The following is a 17,652-nucleotide window of genomic DNA, read 5'->3' on the forward strand; positions in this document are numbered from 1 at the left end:
TTATTATAAAAATTATAGAGATTTCAATATACAGACAAACAAAAAAACTATTAAACTTTTAACAGATAAACTAAGAAGTCACAAAAGGTTAAAAAAAATGATTAACTTTTTTTTAAACCAATATCTTCTATATTATAATCAGTATTACATATTGTTTCTAAGGAGAAGGGTGATATGGTCAAGGCAAGGCAATGTGGGTTAAATAACTTGCCCAGGGTCACAAAGCTAGGAATTGTCTGAGGCCAGATTTGAACCTAGGACCTTCCATTTCTAGGCCTGGCTCTCAATCCACTGAGCCACCCATTAACTTTTAATGTATAAGCTGAGTTATATATATGTATATGCATACATATATCCACATCTACTTGGTATACTTGGTTTATGTGTGTGTGTATAATATATACACACACATACTTGGTACACTTAGGACAGTGATTCCCAAAGTGGGCACTACCACCCCCTGGTGGGTGCTGCAGCAATCCAGGATGGCCACACTTTTTTTGTATTACATTCTATTATTAGTTCAATAAATAGTTTCATAATTTCCAGGGGGCACTAAGTAATATTTTTTCTGGAAAGGGGGTGGTAGGCCAAAAAAGTTTGGGAACCACTGACTTAAGATATGAGCTACTCAAGGAGCTTCTATCCTATTGGGTGATATATTATGTACAAAAACAAGTAAATTTAAAGATATATAATAAATAGAAAATCATTTGTGGTGGAAGCCATGAATAACTGGATTGTTAGGAGGTATATATTTTAAGGATAAGGGATAAGGGATGGAGGAAAATGCAAAGATTGTCTCTAAAGGGAAGGAAAAGAATTTAGACACAAGCCCTGGGAAAAGATTATGGAAAGAGAAGACATTGCAGAGGAGGATCTTGGGAGTTAACTGAGATTAACAGCCACTCCTAAACCTGGCTCTCTCTGAGCCAGAAGGGAGTACAGCTACTCTACCATATCCTGGGAACTAATTAGTCTTGTGGAAAGACTAGTAGGTTCTTGGTTTTGGAGAAAGACCTGGAAGATCTCTGTGTTTCCCTGAAGTGCTGTAACAATCTGGCTGGGATCAATCGTTTTGTGACAACTAAGGTAAACTCAAGGGGTTTTCATCTGGGATTTGGGGTTTTACCTAGGAAGCCAACCTCAGACTTGGGAAAGGATTCAGTCCACTTGTGAGTCCTGTATTTTTAACCTTTTTAGAGACAATCTGGGATAGTTAGTTTAGTGCAGGGGTTTGCAATCTTTTTGGCCGTGAGAGCCATAAACGCCACATTTTTTAAAATGTAATTTCGTGAGAGCCTTACAACATGTTTAACACTGAAAAAAAGTAAATATGTGCATTTTATGTAAGGACAACACTTTTAAAGTAAAATAAGTCTCTGAACTATTTTTAATAACGTTATTATGTGCTAACCAATGATGAATAAAGTACTTCTTACCATTAATGTGACTTCTGGTGCTGCATGATTTTGCTGATGGATTTGTAGTCTGGTTGATATGTGGTGAGGTTAAACCATATGTTGCCGACCCCTGGTTTAGTGAGATAGTCAGATAGCTTTTTGGGGTCTAGACAGATCAGGGAGTTAGTTATTAAGGAGGGCTTGAGAAGATTAGAAGAGCGTCCCTGTAAGGGGAGCATAGAAAGTGGAAAGAGAACTGTGTAGAGTCCCTAACCAATGTTAACTAAATAAACTTAATTTCCCTATTGTCTCAAGGGTTTGTGCTTTATTAGCCCTTAGAGGTTTCTGGGTGGGTTTTTTTCTATCGCTAACCCATCTAGGTACTTTTCAATAAATATATCTCCTTTGGGAAGTATATTTTCTTTTTCAATATATCCACACTAATGAGATCAAAGATCCATTTGAGTATTATGTTTGTGGCACATCCTCAAAATTTGCACTGGTGGCTTTGGCTTACTACCAGAAATGAATGGGTCCAATCTCATGCAGGAACTTGATCCTCTATCACTTAGCCTTACTTTTTTCTACTGGCAGAAATTAATATATCAAGGCTTTTTTAAGTTGTAAGGTATCACAGAAGTCACACAAGACATTGGCCAAGAAATGACCATGCATAGCATGCATGCAGATAGTTTCTCTAGAAACTAAAATGTGAAAGGGAAGAGAGCTATAGGAATAGAGAAATTACTTGAAATTATGTGGTGTGTCCAGCAGTACCATTGCTGGGTCTTTTTCCCAAGGAGATCAGAAAAAAAGGGGGTATAAACCCTATTTATAACAGCTCTCTTTGTGGCAGCAAAAAACTAGAAATTGAGGAAATGTCCATCAATTGAAAAATGGCTGAAAAAGTTGTGGATTATATAATTGTGACTGCAATATTACTATACCATAAGAAATAATGAGTAGGCAATTTAAAAAAAATCTTAGTTCTACATGACATAATGAATAGTGAAATAAGTAGAAACAAGAGAATATTATATATAGCTACAGACTTAATATTTGGAGAATAACTTGTGAATATTCACTTCTAGAGTATGAACCAAAAAATGGAAACACAAAAGATACAAAAGAAATTACTTCATGCAGAAAATACTAGGAGAGGTGTAGAGTAATGTCATAGAAAACAGGACAGGAAGCAGTTATGCTGAGGTTAGTCAAATAGAAAAGGAAGGGACAATGATGCCCATGTGGTAGGAAAGGAGATAGAGAGTCAAGAAGTGGGGTTTCCATGGTAAGAATGCCATAGGATTGGTGTTGTATGAAAGAGTCAGTTGGCTAATCATAGAATTTAAATAAAGGATCTCTAAAATCCCTGCTAGTTTAAATCCTATGACTAGTCTATGGTCTGAGAGTGTTATTTGTTAGTTAAAGGATAGAGAAGAAGAAGAAGAAATGATGTTGTTGACATTTTTGAACAATAATTTTTGGGAGGGAGATAATATGTATCATATAACTTAGGAAAAGTTATGTCAATTTGTTATCAAAATAAATGAAATTTAAAAATTAAAAATGATTTTGTTATCTTTTCTTTTTTATATCATCTACATTTCCTCTTGTATGCCTACCTCTATCTGCTACCAGAGAGCCTTATAACAAAAAAAAAAACCTTATAACAAAGATTTTTTAAAAAGAAAATGGAGAGAAAGCATCAAAACCAATCAATGCATCAAAAAAGGATAGGAAAGATAAGATAGGAAATGTTCCACACTCATGGACCATCCCCTATCACTTCTGTGAAGGAGTGGAGGGAGTTATCTTTTCCTATCTCTTCTTTGGGGCCAATGTTGTCCTATGTAATCGTATAACATCCACATTCTGTTAATGGGTAGTTATTCTTTCCATTACCATCTGGTGGTTCTTAACCTTTTTTGTATCATGGACTCTTTTGGTGGTTTGGTGGGTTAACAACTTTGTTGTAGTCACTGTCTATTATGTTCTTGGTTTTGCTTATGTTACTTTGCATTAGTTCATCTAAATCTATGCTTCTTTGTATTCATTATATTCGTCATTTCTTACAGTACCATTAGTATTCCCTTATATTCATGTACTACAATTTATTTAGTCATTCCCCAAGTCTATGAGCATTTACTTTGTTTCCAGTTCTTTGCCACCTATGCGGATGACTTATTGGAAGCAGGCCCACCTGTAGACTCTCCTCTCTACTCCAGCCTACCTCTTCTAGGTTTTGTTTGGTTTTTTTTTTCCATCAGTGGATAATAGAAATTTCCATAAGAATCCTGTGGTTGAAAGAAACAAAGAGAATGAAAGCCTCTAAAAATCATCACTTTTTAGAAAGTATTAATTCTGAAGGGCATAAAGTGATATTAAATTATGAAAATTTGCAAATTATAAAGCCAAAGCAATGAAACCTTTTCATCATAGACATTTTGCTGGGAAGAGCTGAGAAGCAATGAATTAGAACACACCCTGTCTACTACAGGTTTTTCTCAGCAGGTCAGATATCATAAAATGCAAAAAGACAAATGGTCGCTGCCATCCATTTCTTTTTTGAATGCACCATTAGACTGGTGCCTTTGAATGTATCATTAAGATTTACTACAGATTCTCTAATGGCATGACAGTGCTTGAGACAAATTCTGTCTAATATAGTTAGAATGTTACCATAGGCGGCACAAGGCAAAATTACTATGTTATGCTAGGAAGAAAAATGGATGTTCTCAGCTATGAAAATACCAGTGAGAATGAAGAATCTGTTCAAAATGTTTTTGCCTAATTTACCACTTTTATATTATAATGAAATTCACATGAATTTCACATTCATGGGCAATTTGGGGCAAAGCTTCTTCCAAAGTGATTTTTTTTTTTAATGCGGAACAAAGACAACTGAGTTCAAGAACATGATCTTTTTTTTCTTTGATGAAAAAGGAAAATTGCATGCTCTAGGAATGCAATTATCATTGAGAGCCAGTGTTATGTCCCTGAGGAGATGAACTAGGGGAATATTTGTCTGAGCAGTATACTTTCTGTTTGTCAAGTTGTGTGTGTGTGTGTGCATGCATGTGCATGTGTGTGTGTGTGTGTTTGTGTGTGTAATAAAGGTAATGGAACTGGATTAAGAAAGGAAGCTTCAGACCTGTGATAAGTGAGAAAACCCTAGTCAAACGATGCCTAAGAAGAATTCCAAGACTACTATTTCTCCCCTTCACCCCCACTGCTGACTTACTCTCTCATTAGCCTGCCTTACTAGGATGTGGTCTACCAAATGTCATCAGTATCTTAAGGCACTTACTGTACTGTCCACAAAAGTTGTTTTCCCATCAGGAAAAGTTCTTCAAAGTGTTACCTTAATTTTTTGCCCTTAATTTAGGTAAACGAGAAAGGAAGCAAAGAATTGCAAGCTTTTAAAGTTTATGAAACCTAATATATAAAAGTTGGTGCTTTAGAGATGAAGTCTCTCCTCTTTATTTCCAGAAGTTTCTTATTCAAAGTCCATGATTTGTCCAAGGTCACATAGCCAGAGCCAAACACAATATTTGTCTCTTGCTATCTCTTGTGAATCTCTTTGGTTAAAAAAAAAACAGATTAGCAGTTTGTGTCAACCTTTAACATGATTTTGTTAAGTCTGGCATCTGAAAAGCTAGTATCAGTAGTACTAAAAGCAGATGACCTAGTACCTTTTCCAGTGGTCATGGAGCAAGAGGACCATGTTATAACCAAGAATCATTTTGACATCATCAGAGGCAGTGAAGATACATGAAAATATTACTTGTGGCTCTTTGGTACTGCTATGCAAATATCAGTCATGTTGTCTCCCTTTGCATTGCAATCAACTCAAGCTAAAAGTGGTCAATGAGATAATCCCAAGAGTGGCATTAATTTAGACTCATGAAAGATACAAAGGAAAATGGAGCATCTATGATTTTCAAGATGTTAAGTCTGGATGGACCAATCATTTGATGAATTTCATTGGGATCTCTTGCTGCAGGACTCTGTGAAGGGAAAACGAATGTCCAATGTGGGAGTTAAACTACCATAGATGGAAGACTTTACATGATAATTTTAAAAATATGTGAGTAGGAGCAATGGTGACATCTTGTGTCAGGTTAAAAAGTAACAGTATCTGAATTCCTTATGGATTTTGCAGGAAATACTTCAGCTGACCTGTCTACTTCTCATCTCTATCTTTTGCTTATAGTTTTCTGATTAAATAATAAAACAAAAGCCTTCATTTCTAGGGAGCAATAATGATCCTAGCTGCTTCAGGGCACTGTGCTACAATGTTCACTCAGGCACAATGCTCATTTTCCTGCTTTGGACCATTTCTTTTTGTGATTGCTTTAAGGAGTTCAGGAGTCACAAGCAATTTCTGTATCCATGAGATATTTCATGTGATGAAGACCATGTGGATGCCAGATCTGGACCTTTAACAAAAATGGTGGCAGCAGATAGAGAGCCAGGTCTGGTATCAGGAGGATCTGGGTTCAAATCTAGCCTTGGATACTTCCTAGCTATGTGACCTTGGGCAAGTCTAGCCCTCATCACTCTTCTGTCTTAGAAACAATACATAGGATAGATTCTAAGATAAGGTAAGGATTAAAACAAAAGCAAAAAAGCAAAGATTTTGGATATTCTAGCCACACCCCATCCACTCTGAAAAGCAAAGTACAAGATAAGTCAAAGTGGAAGCACCAAGAAACATAATAGAAAGGCTCTGAACTTCAAGAGTTAAAGAAACTGGCTTCAGACCCCATCTCTCTTAGTGTTATCCTGTGCAAAGTAGTTAACCTCAGGTTTTCTCATCTGTAGATAGAGTGGGCTGGATCAGGGGATCTCAAAAGTCTCTTCCAACTCAAAACCTTTGGTCCTGCAAAATTAATTTTAATACCTTCTTATACTTAAGAACATAAGTATGGTGGAGGGCAGTCCTGTGGTACCAACATCTGAAATAACTCCCCCAGGCCAGGTTGTCTCTGGAGACAATTAGATATCCAAAAGAATCCAGACTTCAGTGAAAATGTGAGATTGGACTGAGCATCCTGGCTCCATATCATGGAACTAGTCTAGAACCAAACATGTTTGCCTTAGTCAGCTAAATTGACTGGAACACCAGGACTGGAGTCAGGATGGCCTGAGTTCAAATCTAGCTAGCCTTGGACACTTTCTAGCAACGAGCAAGTTATATAACCTGTTTGCCTCAGTTTTCACAACTTTAAGATGAGGATTATGATAGCACCTACCTCTCAGGGTTGTTGTGAGATAATATTTGTAAGGCACTTTGCAAAAACCTTGAGTCCATGACATGTAAGGATGGGTTGAAGCAATTGCGGATGTTTAGTGCAAAGTTTAGAATTGGAGATCGAGCCTATTCTTTGTAATTTTGCAACATGCATTTCCAATTGTTATGTGTTAGTTGTTCTTTCCATTTACATCAAAGATTCTTAATCTTTTGGGTGTCATGGATACCTTTTAGCAGGTTAATAATGCCTATGGATCCCTTTAAAAAAATTGTAATTCAAGATTACAAAGGATATCAATTATATTGAAATAATTATATATTCCTCTATTTTTTTAAACCCTTACTTTCCATCTTAGAATCAATACTTTGTATTGGTTCCAAGGCAGAAGAGCAGTAAGGGCTAGGCTATGGGGGTTAAGTGACTTGCCCAGGGTCACACAAATAGGAAGTATCTGAGGCCAGATTTGAAACTAGGACCTTCCATCTCTGGGCCTGGCTCTTAATCCACTGAGCCACCCAGCAGCCCCCTCCTCTATTTTTTTTAAAACAACAGAAATCAGACAAGGTAAATCTAAGAATAAACCAGATAATATAAAGAGACGATGAGCCTTCCTACTAGGAACAAGATATCCCAGCTCTCCTGAAAATAAGTCCCAGATCTCACCCAAGGGGAATTTCCCCAGGCTCCAGTTTAGAAATCTATAGCCATGAACTGAAAGGAAAATAGAGTCAAGTCAGCAAGCATTTATTTAGCATCTACTATATTCCAGACATTGTTCCAAGAGCTGGAGGTACAAAGAAAGGCAAAAGGGCAGGCCCTAATCTCAAAAAACTCAGAGTCTAACAGGGACGACAACATGAAAAGAACTATGTAAAATCAAGTTATAAATTGGACAGAAGAGACTCAGAAGGAAGGAACCAAGATTAAGGAGGTCTGGGAAGGTCTCCTTGCAAAAGGTAAGATTTAACTAAAAACTAAAAGGAGCTAGGGAAGCCACAAAGTGGAGATGAGGAGGGAGAGAATCCCAGGCATGAAGAGATAGTTAAGAAAATGCTCAGAGCCAAAAGATGGAGTGTCCTATTCAAGTAAGAGCAAGACCCCCTGTCACTGACCTCAGAATATAGGGAGAAGAGTAAGGTATAAGAAATCTGGAAGGAGAGGAAAGTTGTGGAGAACTTTAAAAGTCAAACAGTATTTTATAGGTGATGCTGGAGGTCAGAGTGAACCACTGACATCTCTTCCAGCAAGCCAGGACTTAATTCAATGGTGACCCTTTCAGGTTTCCAGCTACCTCATTCTATTCCTGGCCAAGCCCCTTCCCATCCCACAAAGTGACCATAAGGAGAAGGACTCAATCTCTCTTTCTCTAATCTGGGCTATTTTTTTTTAAAAAAAACTCTTACTTTCCATCTTAGAATCATTACTATATATTGGTTCTAAAGCAGAAAAACAGTAAAGGCAAGTCAATGGGGGTTAAGTGGTTCACACAGCTAGAAAATTTCTGAGCTCACATTGGAACCCAAGACCTCCCATCTCTAGGCATAAAAGCTATCTACTAAATCGCTTAGCTGCCCTTGGACAGGCTCCTATTGCTACACACATTCTCGCCTCTGATGCTACTCCTTCCAAGTCAACATCTGGTTAAAGACCCTTTTAAACTTTACTCTTTTATACAAAAGTCCTTCACATGAATACACAGCACCAAGGTTAATTTCTCTCAAGGAACCAAACAAGCTCAATACTGGTCATTTTTTATTAGTCTTTCCTTTTTCCCTTGGCTGTGCTGGATGGTGTGACAGCTAATTTTCACTTTCCTTCATGTGCAGAATCAAAGGGAGAAAGGGGGCTTGATGCTAATCTCACAGCACATGCTGGCAGTTAAGGAAACCCAGGAGAGAGAAGATGAGTGCTAGCACAGCAACAGAATCATCCTGCTGTTATCAGGCTACTTATTCTGCGTTGTCACCTCTATTCCCCACTTCAGTCAGTCAGTGCCAGGCAGGTTAAGAGTCAGGGACTGGGCAAGCCTGCCAGGACTTTCAGGAAATATTTTACCCATCTCTGCATTAAGCTCTTCTCTTCCTTTCCAAAAGACCAATCAAGTAATACAGACCCTTGCTATTTTCTTATTGGAAACAGGTAGAAACATCTGTATTATATAATGTACTGATGAGTAAGTGTTAACACTGTCAGGGAGGCAGAACATTTAGGAAGTAGGGGCAGAATGATGGGGCTGCAAACAATAGTCCTAATGAGAGTGTGTTCGTTTAACTCAGAGGTGTCGAATGCTTAGCCAAGGACAGAAAAGAGATTAAGAGGATGTCCTAATTTTTCCACATCCCCTTCAACATATATCATTTCCCTTTTTTATTGTGTTAGCCAGTCTGATGGGTGTGAGGTGGTACCTACAGATTGAAATATAGTTTGTAAATCTTTTTTTAAAACAAATTTAAAAAAATAAAAATTAAATACCATTACTTTTTTCCCAATTTATTTAATTAATTAATTAATTTAGGGTCTGGTTACATGATTCATGTTCTTTTCCTCCCCTTCTCACTCCCTTCTCCCATAACCAATGAGCAAGTCCACTGGGTTTTACATGAGATACCACTACATTTTAAAGCTGGATAGAGATACGGCCCAAAAGGATTTTTAGGTATGGACTTGTAGTCTCCTTTTCTATTTGAGTTTGATCTTTACTTTAGCTCAGCATGTGGCTGCCTGTTAACAAAAGCAAGGAGAGAGGGCAGCAAAGTGGCTCAGTGGATTGAGAAACAAGCCTGGAGACAAGAGGTCCTGGGTTCAAATGTGTTCTCAGACACATTTTAGCTGTGTAACAACTCCAGTTCTAGTTGGTAACAACTCTAAGACAGAAGGGTAAGAGCTAGACAATTGGGGTTAAGTGACTTTCCCAAGGTCACACAGCTAGGAAGTGTCTGAGGTCATATTTGAACCCAGGTCCTTCTGACTTCTGCTTCTGATAGCCTTTCAGATAACAATCTTTCTCAACCATACCCCTCCTTCATGTTTACTCTTCTCTAGAGCAGGCATCCTGTTTCTCCAATTGGACCTTATATTTCACGGCCCTGAGACCTTTCACCGTCATAGTTACCCGCTTCTGGACTTGTTCCTAATTGTCAACATCCTTCCCCAAACTGGGTACCCTTAGATAACTATATTAAACTAGATGTAGGCTCACCAGGGCATTGTATAGTGGTACTGTTCATTTAATTAAAAACTGAGAAAGGTTACACATCACTACACTAGTTCCCAGATGGATTCTAGAGTTAAATGGATGGTGGTTATCACTTCAATTTCATTCCCTAGAATCTTTAGCTTCCTTCATGGCTCAGTTAATGCATTACTTCCTATAGGAAGCCTGTAGTTGTTTGCATTCTCCTTTTCCTTCAATGTGGCATATCATCTCCCACAAGTTCTTATTTCTGCACCTCTTTGAATCCTTCACTTCCTTCAAGGCTTAGTTTATGTGTCATCATCTATAGGAAGCCTGCCTACTTATTTGTTCTCTCATTCACCTTAACTCAAATAATTATGTATATACTTTCTTGTTTACATGTAGTATCTTCTCAATAGAAAACATAGCTCTTGAACTGGAGGGAACAATTCTTTGTTTTGTCTTTGTATCTCCAGCACCTGACATAATGCTTGTTGATCCTTCATTCTGAAGAGGACTTGACTTGCCAGTAGACTGGATGTCAGCGAGACACAATTGCACAAGGTTTTCAGCCTCACTCTCTCTTCCAGTCAAAGAAGGCCAGTGGTAAGATAAAAGTCAGTTATGACAGAGAATGCTATCTACCTCAAAAAAAAAAAAAAAAAAAAGAACTGCTGGAGTTGGATGGATGAGGATCAAAGCATATTCTCTTTCACATCAGTGTATTTATGGTTTTATTTGGGGGGTTGGGGTTTGTATGAGTACAATAATGGTCAATATGGAAGCGTGTTTTGCATGATAATAAAAGAGATAAGTCAGGACAACTGATGTTGGCCCAGTGGATGCCTTGGTATCATCAATGTCTGACCAAGCTCTAGGCACTCATAGTACCTGCTTCAGCCACCTTAATGGCATCAGAACAAATTGTTCTCACCCAATCATTCCACCTGAGGGAAAATTTAACATGCTTGGGGAAGACAGCACCATAACTGATCTACCAGTTTGAAAATTGTCCATTACCCTAATAAACATAGACTGGTTTACCTAGACAGTTTTTACCAGGGTTTGGTCACTGTGCATACACAGATGAGATCTGGGTGGCAAGTAGACACCAAAAGTGAATGAGAAGCCCTGAAAAGGCTCAGCAAGCACTCACAACAAAGGTGCTAGTCTTCTCTGAATATCCCATACATCCCAATTTTTTCATGCAAAAGACAATAAATGATTGTTGGATTGGAATGAAGAGTACACCAACAGCCTGAGTGGTGAGAGCTCTGAGCCCTTTCCTTTTCTCTTTTGGCATACCTTTATAAGAGGTCTGGGGAACTAGTGACTAAAAAGGACGTAATCTCCCTTCCGTCTAAATGAGTAAGACTTTGCCCATTGAAGTTCTAGATAAATACAGCATGACTCTTGCCCTCTCTGCAGAATAAGTCCCATATTTTTTTCTGTATCACAGTTTCAGAAAGTGTAAAATGAGAAAAAAGAAATAGATTTATTTCAGAGGAATAGTCTGCAGATTAAGTTAGACATTCTGAGTTTACCTGAAAAGCCTAAATACTCCTCTCCCCTGTGTTTAACAACTCTATATTCTGACATGTTTGTGGATACATCATTAAAGGATCATAAAAACAATCTGTCTTCTGGGATGTATAAAAGCTTAATGACTCCTTATCTTGTTGTTCAAGACCCTCTATAACCTAGCTCCAAAGTACCTTCCTTTTTTTTTAGTAATAAACTTTAATTTTTTTCCCAGATTACACTTCAATACAAGTTTTCAACATATGTTTACTGATATTTTACAATCCATGTTCTCGCTCTCCTTCCCACCCCTCCCAAGAAGGTAGGCAATAAGATATAGACTGTATATATATTATCATATAATACATATTTCCATGTTCATCATGTTGTGAAAAAAGATACATATTACTTTCACTAGAGAAAAATTCATGGAAGAAATAAAATCACTGCAGTGTAATACAATAAACATATTTCAATTTGCATTAGGATTACATCTATTCCTTCTATGGTGGCAGATATCTTTTTTAGACATGAGTCTCTTGGAGTTGTTCTGGATCCTTACCTTGTTGATAATAGTTAAGTCATTCACAGTTGACCCCCATACATTATTGCTGCTACTGTATTCAGTATTCTCCTTGTTCTGCTCACTTTACTTTGCATCACTTCATATAAGTCTTTCCAGTTTTTAATGGGGGATGTTGAGATCATCTTATTTGCCATTTCTTAGTGTCTTTCTTTTTAAGTTTAAATTTATTTTTTTCTCATAAGCTTAACTGCCATAATATAGATGAATCAACAAAATACATAAAGGATATATCTTTGAGAATTAAATTTTTAACTATTTATATATTTTTTATTCATTTTAATAAATACAAGTTTTCAGTCTCTTTTCAAAAAAGTCTATATGATTGCTTAACAGGTATACATATGCTTAACACCCACAATAAAAATTAAAAATGAATCACATTAATTCTTTATGGAGTAAAATTTTAACTATTTACATCTTTTGTTCATTTTACAGAGAAAATGCATTTTTCTCTCTCTCTAAGTCAGTCCAAATACCTGCAGTGTTTGATTGCTTTTGTCATTGAATGCCCATGTGCACACACACACACACACACACACAGAGAGCTATGCCCTTCTCATTTTGACTATCATCCTCTGCATCTGGTTCCATCCCTTCTTTTCTTCCTTGCATTGTTCACATTTATTAAGTCTTATGGCACTCTAACACATTAATATACCATAATTTATTTAGTCATTCCTCAAATCATTTCAGTGTAATACAATAAACATTTTACTATTTATGATTTTCAAATCATTCTTCTTTCCACCAGGGAGAAATATACATTTTAGATAAGATGTGGTCCACGTCTTTAAAAAATTCACAGTCTAAAATGTAAAACCCAATGGAATTGCTCATTGGCTAAGGGAGGGGGGTTGGAAGGAGGGGAAAAGAACGTGAATCGTGGAACCATAGAAAAATATTCTAAATCAAATAAATAAATAAACTTAATTTTTAAAAATTCACAGTCTGCATAACTAATAAGAGATAACGTCAATAAAACTGATAAAATATACAAAATTACATAACAAATGCACTGATCAGCACGAGGTTACAAATTAAGTATTTCAGAAGGTATGAGAAAATAAGTTTTCTTAGAAGAAATGGTACTTCATTTGGGTTTTATAGAATGCATCTTGCTTCTATGCTTTTTAGCATGGTGTTTTCAGTGATATTGGAAGGCTTCACTTAGGACAATGGTGACATCAAGGTCAGGTATTGTACCAATGGTAAACTATTTAACTTGAAAAGACTACAAGCCAAGGCTAAAATGGAAGGAGAAATGGTGTACAACTTTCTATTGGCAAATGATTGTACACTCAATACAACCTCTGCTGCTTGAGCTATAATTTGGGTCTGACAATTAACACCAAGAAAACAAAGGTTTGGATCAGCTGGGTAGCTCAGTGTATTGAGAGCCAGGCCTAGAGACAGGAAGGTCCTATGTTCAAATCTGGCCTCAGACACTTCCCAGCTGTGTGACCCTGGGCAAGTCACTTAACCCCCATTGCCTAGTCCTTTCCACTCTTCTGCCTTGGAGCCAATACACAGTATTGACTCCAAGATGGAAGGTAAGGGTTTTTATTAAAATTTTTTAAAAAAAGAAAAGAAAGCAGAGGTTCTCCACCAGCCAGCACTTATACCATTTATCTGTGGAACCATCAAATACAACAAATGGAGAAATTCTGAATGCTATGGATAAGTTCACTTATCTTATAAGTGTACTTTCCCATGATGTCCACATGGATGATGAGGTTGATGTATACATCACCAGAGCTAGCTCTGTTTTGGGGGCTTCAAGGAGGAATATGGGTGAGAAGAGGTATTAGACTGCCTACCAAACTGAAAGTATACAGAGCCATTTTGTTGACCTCATTGTTGTAAGCCTGTGAAACCTGGACAGTATACCAACACCATGCTAGGAAACTAAATGTCTTCCATTTCAATTGTCTTAGGAAGATGCTGAAGATCACCTTGCAAGATAAGGTACTAGACACTGAGGCCCTTTCTCTTAGCTGAATTGACAAAAATTTAAATTCCAGAAAGCACAATTCTGATGGGCTGACCACATTGTTCCAATGCCAAACACATTTGCCTAAAAGACTATTTTATGGAGAACTCACACAAGGCAGGGCTCACACACAGATCAGAAGAAATAAAACAAGGATACTCTAAAAGTTTCTCTGAAGAACTTTGGTATCAGTTTTGAGACATAGGAGACACTGGCACAGGACCATCCAGCATGACATGCCCACATAAAAGAAGTTGCTGTGCCCTATAAGCAAAGCAGAATTATAATATCTCAAAAGGAATATAAGATCTGCAAATTTAGAGGCATATCCATCTTAGATGTTCATTTAGTTTTTTATGCCTAATTTGTGGTAGACTCATCCAAGCTCATAATCATCTGATAGGCCACAGTTGGACAGATGTAACACTGACCTCAACATAGTGATTGATGTCTTTTTTAATTTCTTTCAGTACAAAGGACAACAGCCAACCAACAAAATGCATCGAAATACAACCTATGAAGAGGGGAAGAAGGCAAGAGAAACATATACAACAGCCCCTAAACAAATGTAGATGAACAAATAACATTTCAACAAATAAATACTATTTATGAAACTTAATGGAAGTTATCATTTACCTAGTTGTTCTAGCCCCAAGTAAGGAGAAAAATGAAAACAACAAAAGGGGCAAAATAGAGGGAAAAGAAAAAGGAAAACCCAAACTTTCCTTCTTAGAAGTTGTAATAAGCTTCCAGAATACAGAATTCCAGAATATGGGGCTCTCTTCCAACAAAGAGATTAAGGACTTAAAGTTAAAAAGAAGTCATCCTACTCAGTCTTAAGTGAGAAATCAAATTGTCCAAGTAAACTTCTTTTGATATTTTTGGCTTTCTATTATATTGTCTATATTTGCCTACTTTTTCATTATTTCCTTTCATCCTTTTAAAATATCCTCTAAATCTAGCTTCAAGTTCCCTAATTTTTTTAAACCTCTTCAAGCTCTTTTTTATTTCCTTTCATAATTTTCTTGCTATAGTTAATTTATACTTAAATTCTGTAAAGGTGTCAGTTATCTATTTGAGAACCTCCCTTAGGGATCTCTCTTCCCATCTATTTTGCTTTGCTTTGTTCATTTTCATTTTTAGTAAGTTTTATTTTTCTCATGGGGCTTCTTAACTGTTCTTCTCTTTGGCGTTTCTGTTTTTATGTTTAATGGGCATGAAAGAGCCATGCTACCTACCTCGCAATCTTTTACTTTACTATTTTCTGCAACCTTCCTATGTCAACATTAATTCACACTAGTTCCCTGAATGTATTCTACATACACTCAAATATTCTACTAAAGAACTCATTGTTCTTTCTTCCCATCATTTTCGCTTCTTCTTCTTCTTGCTTTTGCTCAGTGTCCCCCATGACTGAAATGGAGACTTCTCCCTTAGACATGTATCTCATTCTACTACTCTTATTCCCCAAGTAAAAAATGTCTTTCTCCCCTTATATTCCTCAGAAAATTTTGCCTGTTACCTCTCCTTTGCACTTCTTACATTCCACTTTGTATTGTAAACACTCTTGTTATATCTTGCTCCTGAATTACTATTAATATATTATAATAAAATATACTATTAATACAGATGGATTATATCATATGTAAATAAACTTATAAGCTTTTTGAAGGCAAGATTGTCTTTTTTATCTTTTTATCTTAAAGGCCTACTCAGATACCCTTTTCTTTTTAAAACCCTTACCTTCTCTCTTAGAAATAATACCGTGTATTGCTTCCAAGGCAGAAGAGCAGTAAGGGCTAGGCAGTGGGGGTTAAGTAACTAGTTCAGGGTCACATAGCTAGGAAGTATCTGATGTCAGATTTGAACCTAGAACCTCCCATTTCTAGGTCTAGGCTCTCAATCCACTGAGCTACCCGGCTGCCCCATCAAATAACTTTTAAATAGAAGGCTTTTAATAGACTCTAATGGAATGTTTGCATGAGCTATCTCCCACATCTGGAATATATTTCATCCTCATTTCTGCCTCTTAAAATCCTTAGTTTCCCTCAAAGTTCTACTTAGGTGTTACTTCCTATAAGACGCCTTTCCTGAACACCTAGTCATTTGTGCTTTCTCAACATATTAAGTATTTACTTATTTGTTGATTCCACAAATAGAATACAAATTCCTTGAGGATAGAGACTATTTGGGGGGTGTACTTTGTGGCTGCCCCTTATATCTCCAGTCTAGCATAACTAGTACTAAATAATGTTGATTTGAATTGAATTTTATAATGCAGAAATAGACACCCCAAAGTAAAGCTATCTCAAAAGCTTCCCTCAGGTGTTAAAATTGTATCTTGTCCAGTCTCCCTGCTCCACTCTTCTAATTAGTATATGTCAGTTTATAAGTAGCCAGGATAAAATACCATTATCAGGAAGTAAAATTTCAAAGAAGAATCTAGAAGTCTCATAGAAACTGTCTCAAAGATCAAAGGAGCACAATTTGCAAACTGTCACTTATTAACTAAAAATCACTTCCCTGGATGTGTTAAATCACAGGAATTCATCTAGACCTTGCTGTCAGATCTAGATATCTGCAGTAGGACCAGCAGAACACCAAATGGTACTGATAACTTTGAGATGATGTGAGTGAATTAATGAAATAATCCCCCAAGGTGGCACAGATAAGTTATTCTGTCCCTAGCAAAATCCTCTAAAAAGAGATTCCAAACTCCTACTCCCTAGCATTCCTCCTCTGTCTGGGTCCATGCTGCTAAGTACTCCCATCTCTAATCCACCATTACATAAATTACTTTTCCCCACACCACCTGTCTTCTTCCATCACCCTATTCCCATGTGGTCTGCCTCTGTGCCTTCTCCCCAGCTCCCTCCATTTATCTCCATCCTTTCCCTGTCTTGCCCCTGCATCCTCTGTGGTTTTTTAAAGTGTGGATGAAGCATTACTCCCTGCTGTCATCATGTTCTTTCCCAGGGAGGGTCCAAAGAACCAGGGATGCCTGACCTCATGTTATAATTCCATAAATTAATTAGCAGTTCAGTTGGCATAGCCAGCAGAGTGCTCCATGGGAAACATCATTGGCTGGCTAATTAGCCAGGAGAGCCAAACTATTTGGAATTTCAGCCAATGGGTGTGGCATGGCTAGCAATTCTATTCTTTACTCTGCATCTATTCAAAAGTATCTTGCCCATTTCTTTCACTGTTTGCTTTACTACTTCCTTCCAGAAACAGCAAAGCACTTATTCACATGCTCATTCTTGAAAGCACCAGGGCTTGCATTCTGAACCAAAGGTAAACATTTGAGCCCTCACAAATGAAGTATATGTAAAGAGTTAAAAAGTTGTTACAAGGTATTGTAAATGGGAATGTTTTCCTAACTACCTGATGTTTTTGTGTGTTCTCCCCTCCACCCTTTTTTATTTCCTGGGCAAAGAAACATTGTTCTAGCTCCTTCCCCCTCTATTTTTTCAGGATACAGGTTTTCTTTCTCTCATGTACTATCCTTTTCCCTTTTCTGTCCTAGGAGACTCCTTCTCTTCCCAGATGCAGAGCCTCTGAAAGGACCCAAGTCATGTATGCTTCCTGCCCACCCTCCTTTCTCTTGCTAAATTGCCCCACCTGTACTGACTAAAGAAAGCCTATCCCTGTCCCACAGCTATGTCTACCCCAATCTCTAGCCCATCATCTTTCTCCAACAGACTTTTAGATTGGTGAAG

This window comes from Gracilinanus agilis, chromosome 3, assembly GCF_016433145.1.
Source record: "Gracilinanus agilis isolate LMUSP501 chromosome 3, AgileGrace, whole genome shotgun sequence".
Taxonomy (NCBI): Eukaryota; Metazoa; Chordata; class Mammalia; order Didelphimorphia; family Didelphidae; genus Gracilinanus; species Gracilinanus agilis.